General features: G+C 52.4%; 1 long non-coding RNA gene across 1 annotated transcript in view; it reads right to left on the bottom strand.

The window, feature by feature from the left end:
• LOC123989280 overlaps positions 1 to 7939 on the bottom strand; it is a 10452-nt gene extending 2513 nt beyond the window's left edge. The window contains exons 1-2 of the long non-coding RNA XR_006830502.1: positions 7045 to 7939; positions 3935 to 3939 (exon numbers count right to left, since the gene is read on the bottom strand). This is a non-coding gene — a long non-coding RNA (uncharacterized LOC123989280). The remainder of the gene's footprint in view (positions 1 to 3934; positions 3940 to 7044) is intronic.
• Between the last annotated feature and the right edge of the window lie 3796 nt (positions 7940 to 11735).

The following is an 11735-nucleotide window of genomic DNA, read 5'->3' as shown; positions in this document are numbered from 1 at the left end:
CAAATAAGCGTTGCTGCGGTTTTAAGGGGGCTCTAGTGAGCACCTTCAAATCGTCTTTGAGCTTCTGCTCTGGCTCGAACACGGAGCGTCCTTCTGGGGTAAATGGTATACCCAGATACTTCCATTCCGTAGATCTTTTCATTGCCGGCATGGTACGTCCAAGGCATTGAAATTTAGTATTAACGTCCACCACGGATCTTTTCATATGTGGAACGTTCCTCATGGCCACTGTGAAGGATTTGTTAGTGTTAATTACGAGGCCACATTGAGCGAGGAATTTTACTGCCAGATCAAGCGTTTGCTGGAGACCTTGCGGTGTTGATGCAATAAAGATTAGGTCATCCGCAAAAGCGAATACGTTATAGTGGATCCCAGCTATGTCCACTCCAATCTCCTTAGGTATTTGACGGAGGAGTCTATCGATCACCATATTAAAAATTATGGGCGATAGGGGGTCGCCTTGTTTTACCCCACATTTTGGATGGATTTCATCTGATATCCAGCCATCGCATTTCAGCTTAGTTGTGCTGTTTTCATATATATAATTTATGTATGATATCATTGGACCAGGAAGACCTTTGGTGACCAATGTATCACTAATCGTGCGATGCGTGACTGAATCAAACGCTTTGGCAATGTCCACAGACGCCAGATATAATGGTTTAAAGTTTTGCCTATGGTGGCGTAGTATCATGTCAAACAGAAATACATTTTCCGCACATCCGTCGACGGGATTAAAGGCTTTTTGCCTTGCATCTAGCTCAACTAATCGCAGGAGGCGATTTGCTAATATTTTATGGAAGGTCCTTGCTATAACCGATGATACGGTTATAGGACGGAAGTCACCAGGCTCCGATGCGGTTTCCTTTTTGGGAATCAGCGTTGTTCTAGATTCCAATAGGCGTTTTGGTATTTTACCGCATAGTAGGAAAAGATTGAGTATTCTTATTAGAATACCAAGAGGCATTGCTCTTAATTGCCTCGATGTCACTTCATCTGGGCCTGGCGCCGTTGTAATTGCGGGGTAGGCCTTTTTAACCTCCCAAGAATGAATTGGCTTCCATAAAGCCTGGATTGTCTGTAGCTCATGTTCAGTTCCAGGTGTTTCGGAACTGTCATTGGTCATCACCGTGCGCCAGAAAGATGTCATAACATCTTTATTCGGTGTATTCGTGGCAGTTTTCCTTTTCAGTATTGATCTTAAGCACTGAAAAGGATTTTTTCGCCAGGCGCGTTGTGTTTGTGCATATTCGGCCCGCCTTAGCCGTCTTTTGGTGATGCCATTCTTCGGTGTGCGTTTCCGCGCGTCACTTTTTCTCTGTGTCGTTCTTGTTGGCGCGGGGAATACCTTTAAAAGGTAGATTTCCAGTTCTTCAAATATTCTGTTGACAGGCCAGTTCTTAATGTTCTCACAAATTCCGTTGAGATGCGAGACGTGATAATCCATGCCCTGAAGAGGGTTCAATACAGTGAAAAGTTCACTGATCTCATTTATCAGGCAGGTGCCAGCTTCACCTGAATGTTGTTCTTCTGTAGCCGCTTGCTCCTCTTGCGGTACATCAGGCTCGCTCATCTCTCTTATGAGCTCCTGGACTTTGTCCTTATGTCTGGCACTTCGCCGCTGCCCCTTAATTGCTTCGAGGGTGCGGTTTGTAAAGTATGGTAAAAGTGCCTGGTTAATGAACCGTTCACCTTTCAATGTAAGGTGCGCCTCCTGCCGTGCCAGGAGGGCTGCCTCTTCGGCGCTCCATGGAGCTTTCCGATTAGTAACGCTTTTAAGCTGATTGGCGTCGTACCAATCTTTGTGCTGTCCTTGTTCGTGTACTCCTCTGCCCCTAGGAGTTTTAAACGGCCGATCGCATACTCGGCATTTGAATACCTCACTGGGTATAGATAAACCTTCCTCAGTTTCACTAGGTCGGGTCGTCGTTGGGTCGGATGAGCCTGAGGGCCCACCGACTAAATCCGTCCGGGTTATCCGAGGCTGTCTTAGATTTCGAGGGCCAACTGAATACAGTCGAGAGGGCTGGCAACCCTCAGGACCGATGTTTCGCAGAGGCAACTCTTAGCTTCTCTCAACCTTCCATAAAGAAGGGAAGAGATAATAGTGGCGGGAACCATCGAAGAGGTGGTTGCTTGCTTAACTACGACTCGTAGGACTGATCTCGGATACTAGGGCAAGCCCCGACACCTCAAACGACCGCCTACTGGGGCCTGCATCGAGAAAGGAGGATCCAATCTCCTAAGACCTTGCGCGAAAATAGCCAACTACCAGCAGCGTATTGCTTTTGGCGTATGACTTTTAAGAGAGTCATAGTTACTCCCGCCAAGTTCCACGCCGGGCTCCCACACCCGCAATTGAGTTGGTAACCCAACTTACACCGTAGCTCACCTACCCCTACCTCTCTCATCCGTTCGAAGAGAGCTGGTGACCACTTGTCTTCTGGTATAACATTGAGTTTACCCTTCCACTCCAATTTGTCGATGTTAATCAGTGCTGTGCGCCCGCAAGCACACCTGGGCCCCCCTTGGCGCCATGTTCGTCTAAGGTTTCGGGCCTCGGGACAACACGTTTGACAACTTCTTGCCTCGGTTGGGCCCTCTGTTTCTCTTTTTCCTCCAGAGTCTGGGGGTGTTTCATTCCCGCTCGCTCGAGATCCAGCACCCTCATATCTTCGGGGTTGTCGATGACTCTCTTCTCCGCAGTGCGGGCTGCTACCGCCTCCTCGAGCTGCCGCTGTAGGACTAGGATTCGTTCCTCCTTTGGGCTGACCCCGGGCACATGGGCAGCCCTCCTTCCGTTTCCCTCTCCCGTCCTTCGCGGCAGTAGCTTGGTAGCATCCATACCCATCGGCCTGTCAATATAATTGAATTGGAGGCCGGTCGCTTTTTCGTCGATATCCCCTCTTAGTAGGATAGTCCCATCGGAAAATTGACTACCCGTCGCTGTACTGGCAGTGCCCCTAGGGATGACGAGTGTCTTTACTGCCTCATTGGTGTAATCCTTAATCCTGACCGCTACACCCCAACCCCAAACGTCGAGTGGTGGGGTACTACTCCCCTCGTCTTCCCATCCTAACATCCTGGCTAAGTTGCCGCCGTACGAATCGTCTACGGCCCAAACTACCCCATCCGTTCTTGTTCCATGGGGGTGCACTTTATATGTGAGGTTCCAATTCCTTTCTTGGAACTCATTTGCATCAAGGCGCATGATAACTTCTTCGAGTTGTGAGTCATCTTCACCCTGTCCAAATTGGGTGTACGCCATAGTTGTCCACGATTGCCTGGTCGTATCAAACGTGTATGGCCCTCCTCCGGCCCTTCCGTTGCCCTGGATGTTAAACGCACTCCACTCCGTATTTGCTATGCTCCGCCAAAATGAGCTGGGAGTACGTATACCCGTGAATGTACCCCCCGCACCCCGAGCGTGTTGGTTGATGGCCCAGGAGTAATCCACATAATCCGTTATAAAGTAACTGGCGAACCAACACGTAGTTGTACCTGTGCCGTGACTGGAATCTTTAATCAACCTACTCCAGTACTTTCCTGCGTGCTGATCCACCGCAGGGAAGGCGATTCTGTCCTGCTGGGCGGCAGATCGTTTAAACATTTCGAACCCCCGCCTTAAGAGTCGCCCGCGACTGAGCCGATCCAGCCCCCCACTCTTACATCTTGCGGCTATCTGGACGTCATTTTCGGTGTTAAATGTGTCGTAGTAGCCGTATCCGGTTCCCAGGGCGAGAGAGGCCAGGTTGTCCCAAGCCCCCAACCTGACTATCGGATACCTGCGGGCACGTTGTCTGCCCGTCACGCGTTGGTCCATGCCTAGAACGGCAGACCATGCTCCATAGGCCGGATAACTGGCATACTCCACCTCATCAGCCGGGGCTAAACCCATAGCCTCGAGGACGGCTCTTGGTGCACCATAAAAAACCGTCCCTTCGTCCCCGGCCATATCAGTACCCTCTATTTTTTGTGGCCACCTGACTGTTAGAGAGATACTGATTGAATTAATCTCTAGCCAGTTAATCCCTTTCGGGAAGTAGCTTGCGGTATAATTAGAAAAACACGTCCTAAGTGACGTCGTAGTCGTCAACAGTCTACGAACTACAACATCAAGGGCGTCGTTGATGATGTGGGCCACCACTGGCCTGTCACGGGGGAGTACTCCTCTATGGTCGCAACTTTGCACCTCATAGATAGAATCACCTAAGACTACCGACGCGGTAGTCTTTGTTGGGATGACGAATATTATCCTTGATATTCGGTCTGATATGTCTACGAGGCCCGCCGTTCTGGCGAACGTTTCGCGTCTCAACTTCTGATTTCCATCGTCATCAGCATCCCCCACCACTGCGATTTCAAATACGTCCAACACCTGCGCGAGTGGATACGCAAGGTGAGACACGATCCAGGCGTCTCTACCAATGCAGTCGGGCTGTCCATTTTCCGCAATTGGGATCACACGTACAGTATCTTGATGGATGCTCCACGTTTCTCCGCCGGGTCCGCCGACCAGCAGCTCTCCTCCACCACGCGACATCGCCTCGAGTACATCGGCAGTTATGAAGGTAGCCTGATAATCCCAGTCGCCCGTGGCCCTTGTAGATATTATATGTTTCTGGGGCTCTTCAGTGTTGGCCCAGGCGTATCCAACGCCCGCAGGCTGAACCACGCGACGCTCCCTCAATTCATCATATAGGTCAACTTTGAGGGCTAGACTTCTATAGTCTGCCATACTACCACCCATATAAACATCTATCCCCGCTGCCAATAATGGGGTATTACTCATATACCCATAGGTATACAAGCCTTTCGATGGGTTAATAATACCAGGGCACGATGGCGATGGGTTAGTTGCAGCTTCTATGATAGCTGCTGCTGCCTCAGTACGCCGCAACTCACCGTGCTTCAATCTCGGGTCGATTCCAACACCTACCCACTTGAGTCTGGCCCAAGCGTCGATGCCTCCCACTGGACCCGCGAAATCTGGTCCCCGCTCTTCCTCGACACGCGGAGGTATGAGGGGCACCACCTCGGCATCCTCGTCCTCCCGAACACTGGAACCCGATTCTACACTACCAGGCTCAGAACATCCACCCTCCGCGGGTGGGTCAATTGCTATGCCATCTTCCTCTACATTGGCAGCTTCGGATCCGTCGCTCTCTTCGTGTTCCACTTCAGGGGCAGGGACCACATTCCCTTCCGCGTTCATGATGCGCACTTGGACATCCTCGTTATAACAACCATCTACTAGCTGGATTCCTGGGCAGAAATATTGGTGCAATGTCCCTGTGTTAGTAAGGGCTCTACTCGATCTGTCAGGCCCTCTTGCATAGTACAGGACGGGGTTAGATAGGAGTGCCCCATACGTGGATCCGTCGTGAGGCCCGTCTTCACGGGTCATCTCACACATTTGGTCCCAGAATAAATCACGTAATAAACTGAGACGCCCTTCACGCTGTGTTGTGTTCGAGGCGATGCTATCGATATTTCCATTGATGGCGTGCATCTCTACGTTGTGGGCCTCAGCAGCAGCATTCACCCACTGCGCGCCCGCTTCTGTCGTGGTGAGCCTACTATACATCGGCCCACTCCTCTCCGCCATCTTTCTTACAGTGGTGATATCCCTACACTGCTTTTCGCCAACCTCGAAGAATAGGCAGAATGGACATATCCTTTCCTTCTTAAGCGAACCTGCGAACGAGTTGACTGATAATATGTACGCAAAGGCATACATAGCTTCGTCCTCGTCCGCGCTCCTTATCCTTAATGCAGACTCCATTTCTGCCTTTTCCGCGTGCAGCTTTGTGACGTTGGTGACATCGGCTTTATCTATTGTGCTGAGGGTGTCCTCTATAAGCTCGATTTCTTCTTCCACTGTCACATCCGGGTTATTAAGTGCCCATAAGTCTATATTCTTTTTAACAGTGAGGGAACCCGCCTGAGGCTTGTCCTTGAGGGTCCCAGGTAACTGAGTCCTCCACTGTTTTAGTGTTGATTCCCCGATTCCCAGTTTCCGGAGGGCTTGTGCTACTGCTGTAGCCCACCTCCGGTTTACTCCTCCGGTGCCCAGTATGCCCATTATACGTGCCGGGTCACCCTTAACCTGCTGGGCGACTTCGAATGCCCTTATACTGAGCAATTTCCTCGGTGACTTCTTTCTCTTCGGTACGTCCCCATCGGGCAACTGGGCCGTGCCGCTAGCTTTCTTCGGGACAAAAACCCGGCCCGTGGGCACCACGGGATCGTCTTTCCTAGTATTAGAGCCGGGTGCCTCGACTTCATATTGGGTCGGAGTCCGCCTATTTACAACTGTAGGGGGTAGAACACCTGCTCCCACCACTGCAGACCAGATGGTAAGCCTGTCGTATTCCGTTTGGCGGTTCGGGGTGCTGGATTCGGTATAGGAGAGGACCTTCTCCTTAAAGGTTTCTACTCGACCATCAAAAAACCTTGTTTTTCCCCCGTTACCTGAGATTAACGGCGGACCGAGTGTTCTTTGGGTCGGGGGGGTTGACAAGCCATCACAATAAGAGGGTGACCTGTCTTTCTTTTTAAGGACCCTACAGTGTGTGAGGGGCTCATCCTCATCGCTACTGCTCTCCAGACCATCCCAAGCATTGTTCTTTCTGATCGCCTCGCGTCTCTCGAGTATACAGGGATCAATAACAGTTCCATGATTCGGCACGACAGGACCGAGTGTGCGCCTCGGCATAGGGGAGGCCTGCTTACCCTTACACCCTAGACCCCTGGTCTCCATACGGGAAGTCAGGGGCGGGCCCCCTATAGGGCCTACGTTAGATCAAGACCACCTAGGGATTGTAGGACAAAAAAGGCTAAACAGAAAGCAAGAAACCGCCTGAATAAATTTAAAGTCTTATTAAGTCCCTCTTGTCAATAACACACCTACTAGTTACCTTTCAGTACGTCCAAGAGGGGATGTCTGCTAATGAAAGCTTATTGAGTTTACTAACCACGCAAATTCGTCTCTTTATTTTTTTTCTCTGAATGGCTGTGAAAAATCTATTTCAGTTTTTCCACTTAAGAGAGTCATAGTTACTCCCGCCGTTTACCCGCGCTTTTTTGAATTTCTTCACGTTGACATTCAGAGCACTGGGCAGAAATCACATTGCGTCATCACCCGTGAGGGCCATCGCAATGCTTTGTTTTAATTAGACAGTCGGATTCCCCTAGTCCGTGCCAGTTCTGAGCTAAGCGTTGAATGGCGGCCGAAGAAGCGACCACGACGGCGTAACCGCCACGGAAGCCTCGCAGCAAGGAAGATCCGCGGGAGGCCAAGGCACGGGACCGAGCTCGGATCCCGGGACGCGACCGAAGTCGCCAACCGTTCACCTCGCCCAGGCCCGGCACGTCAGCCAGACCCGCTTCCCGACCAAGCCCGACACGCCCCGCTCCTCAGAGCCAATCCTTATTCCGAAGTTACGGATCCAATTTGCCGACTTCCCTTACCTACATTAATCTATCGACTAGAGGCTCTTCACCTTGGAGACCTGCTGCGGATATGGGTACGAACCGGCGCGACACCTCCACGTGGCCCTCTCCTGGATTTTCAAGGTCCGAGGGGAAGATCCAGACACCGCCGCAACTGCGGTGCTCTTCGCGTTCCAAACCCTATCTCCCTGCTAGAGGTTTCCAGGGAACTCGAACGCTTATACAGAAAAGAAAACTCTTTCCAGATCTCCCGACGGCGTCTCCAGGTCATTTTGGGTTACCCCGACGAACACTCTTACGAGGGCCCGAATGGTATGCGGTTCCGCTGCCGGGTTCCGGAATAGGAACCGGATTCCCTTTCGCCCAATGGGTGTGCATCTCTGCAACTATTGTGTTATATTAATTCGATTTAGCCATATTTAACAGTTTTGTTTTGTTGCCATTTATCTGAGAGCTTTAGGACACCTCATTTACATAGGATTTCTCTTAGATAAATGTACATCTACGCTCCATTTAGCCAAAAAATCGAATTTTGTCGAGGCATCGAAATTTTTCAAAGTTCCAACGGCGTGTTGCTTTCAAAGTGCCTCCCTCTAAATACCGATCGGCAGGCCGCTAGGTCGGCGACGCACGGGCTTACGCCCAGGCGTATACGGGGGCAAATCGCCGTGAGAGCGTGGGAGTGGGACTGAGTACGACAGACTGACGATCTGGTCGACATTTGTGGGGGCGGGTGCTCCGCCTCCATCTGCCGTGAATAGGAGGGTACCTACGCAATACGAGACTAGGGCGTCCCGACTGGCCTTAGGGAACGACGAAGCCGTCGACAGCGGGAGAAAGGTGTACACATCACGCAGGGAAGGTGACCAGCGCCCTGCTCCTGACAAAGGTCTACCGGCAAAAAAGAAGACTTCGAAGAAGCTTCTTAGTGTACGAGCGGCCGAGGTTGCTCAGCAGGTAAAGGGGGACCCCGCCCGCATCATGGGGATCTTAGGAAACGGAGGTTCAAACCGTAGGTGGGCAGCAGCTGTCGCTCAGGCTCTCCGAAAGATAGGAATTGGGGAGGGAACACTCAGAGAGTGGAGGACGCAGATCGTTGGTAGTCTTGAGGACAAGCCTCAAGTAGGGTCACTCGTAGTAAAGAAGGCTGTGGATTTATGGGCCCTTAACAATCCCGATGTGCGCACTGAAGAACGGGCGGAGTGCATCGATGATGCGCTGGAGGCAGTGGACAAGACGGATAGCGCCACCATCAGTAAGTTAAATGCCGAGAAGGCGGAGATGGAGGCGGCTTTACAACGCAGCGAGGCCGAGGACGATGAGGCCGCATACGCTTTTTCGTATATACTAGCGGTTAATAGTACCGTAGGCTCACTTAGAGGAGAGAGGGTGTGTCCATTCTGCACCTTCTTTGAGCTAGGGGGTAAGGCATGTCGGGACGTGGGCATTGTCAGACAGGGGGGTAAGAGGACCTGGACCACGATTGACAGACTAACACACGGCGAGATGGGGGCCCAGTGGGTCAACGCAGCCGCGGAGGCGCACAATAAAGAAATGCACACACTGAATGGTAACATAGATAGTGTGGCGCTAGGTGCAGCGTCGCGGGAGGGGCGCTTCGGTATGCTAAGGGACCTGTTCTGGGATCAAGCGTGTGAAATGACTCACGAGGATGGGCCTAACGAGGGCACCACATATGAGACATTGCTGGCTAATCCTGTCGTATACTATGCTCGTGGACCTGATCGGTCTAGTAGGGCGCTCACGAACGCAGGCACTCTTCATCAATATTTTTGCCCGGGCGTCCGTGCGGTGGATGGTGGCTTCATAGAGGACGAACAGATCCGCGTAATGACGGAAGATGGGGATTTCGTCCCGGAGGAGGAGGAGGCAGACGAAGATGAGGTTGAACCCGAGGGCGCAGTCGGCGGGGCTGCTAACGTGGAAGCGGCTCCACTGAGGGTAGAACAATTGTTGTTGGGCCCAAGAGGGGAACAGGCGTTGATGGACAAAACAATGCGTGATGGAGTGGCCGTAGTGATGGATCCACCGCCCCGTGTGAACGAGGGGCTGGGTCCCCGTCCGGTGAACCTGATTGGCGGGGAAGACTCGTGGAGGCGGCTCAAGTGGGTGGGGGTGGGCATTGATCCTAGGCTCAAGCATGGCAAACTACAGCGAACAGAGACTGCAGCAACGGTCATAGAGGCGGCGACCAACCCGGCTCCGTCTTGTCCCGGGGTCATTAATCCGGCGAAGGGCCTGTACACATATGGTTACATGAGCAACACCCCCTTGTTGGCGGCCGGGCTTGACTCATATATCGGTAGCAGCAAGGCAGACTACCGGAGTCTCGCTATTAAGGTCGACTTGTACGATGAGCTTAGAGAAAGACGCATGGTCCAGCCATCGGGTGTGGGTTACGCTTGGGCTACGGCTGAGGAACCTGAGAAGCACATTGTATCGACGCGTATGACTGGGGACTGGGACTATCAGGCGGTTTTTATCACCGCCGATGTGCTTGAAGCCATGCTCAGGAGCGGGGGTGACTTGCTTGTAGGAGGAAGAGGGGGGGAGGTGTGGAATGTCCGTCAGGATACGGTGCGGGTCATACCGGTCGCTGACAATGGGCAGCCTGACTGCGTTGGGAGGGATGCGTGGATAGTGTCCCAGCTCACATATCCCCTAGCACAGGTGTTCGACGTGTATGACATGGCAATGGTGGGTGACATGGGCGAGGGTGACGGTCAGAGGACACGACGTGAGACATTCATAAGGACAGCAGGCTTGGTAGACATCGCGGACCGGGACTCAAAAATCATATTCGTCATACCGACAAAAACGACCTCCTCAATTTCATTGGGCGGTGTCGTATATGACGTGCAGAGTTGTGACCACAGGGGCGAACTCCCGCGTGACCGTGTCATAGTCGCCCACAATGTTAATGGATCCCTCGACACCGTGGTCCGGCGGCTGCTGACAACAACTAAGTCATTGCGGGCTGGTTTTTCGGATTATGCATCAGGGTATTTTCCCAAGGGTATCAACTGGTTGGAGATCAACTCCATAACCGTTTCTCTGACGGTTAGGTGGCACCAGAAAATCGAGGGGATGAATTTGGGTGATGGCATTGGGCTCGCGCCGGCAGATGCGGTGGCTGACGATAGTTACCGGGCGTACGGGGGATGGTCCGCGGTCCTGGGGATGGATCAGCGTGTGGCGAGACGACAGCGCGCCCGGCGGTACCATGTGGTCAGGATTGGAGCATGGGATAATATGGCATCACTTGCTCTGGGGACGGGATACGCATACTATGACACGCATAACGTCGAGGATGATATACAGATAGCCGCCAGATGTAGGAGCGGTGGACTGGATAGACTGAGCCGAGGAAGGCTCCTACGTCGGGGTTTTGAATTATTCAAACGTTCGAGTGCACAACAAGACAGGATCGCCTTCCCGGCAGAGGACCCACATACCGAGAAATACTGGAGTCGTTTGATCAAGGATCCTATCCATGGGGTCGGTACCACAACCAGCTGGTTCGCCGGCTATTTTATCACCGATTATGCAAATTATTCATGGGCTATAAACCAGCATGCCCAGGGTAATGGTGGTACCTTCACCGGGATCCGCACCCCTAGCTCTTATTGGCGTAGTATAACTAACACAGAATGGAGCGGCTTCTGTATCCAGGGTAGCGGAAGGCCGGGAGGGGAAGCATATGTTTTTGACACCTCCAGGCAGTCATGGACTGCTATGTGCTACGCTCAGTTTGGGCAGGGTGAGGATGATGCTCAGTTGGAGGAGGTCCTTATGCGATTGGACATGAACCAGTTCGTCGAACGAAACTGGGGGTTGTCTTACAAGACGCACCCACACGGGACACAGATGGATGGTGTGGTTTGGGCCGTCGACGAGTCATATGGCGGCGACTTGGCTCGTGTATTGGGATGGGAGGACAGAGGGAGTAGCGCCCCCCCCCCCCCCCCCCGATACCTGGGGGTGGGGAGTGGCAGTGAGGGTTAAAGATTATACCAACGAGACGATCAAGACGTTGGTAATTCCGAGGGGTACGGCTAGTACAGCCACAGGAAGCCAGTATGCAGACGGGACCATCCTGTTCCGCGGCGACATTGATGAGAAGGCGACAGGTTTACAGTCTAACTATGTCGATAGGCCGATGGGGCTTAATGCCTCAAAACTAGTAGCTAGGGGGGCTAAATCTAACAAGGAGGGAAACGGGGAAGGGGCTGCCCATGTGCCCGGGGTCAGCCCACAAG

This window comes from Osmia bicornis, unplaced genomic scaffold, assembly GCF_907164935.1.
Source record: "Osmia bicornis bicornis unplaced genomic scaffold, iOsmBic2.1, whole genome shotgun sequence".
In the NCBI taxonomy this organism is placed as follows: Eukaryota; Metazoa; Arthropoda; class Insecta; order Hymenoptera; family Megachilidae; genus Osmia; species Osmia bicornis.
The sequence above is the reverse complement of the archived record's forward strand: the minus strand, read 5'-3'. Positions and strand labels throughout refer to the sequence as shown.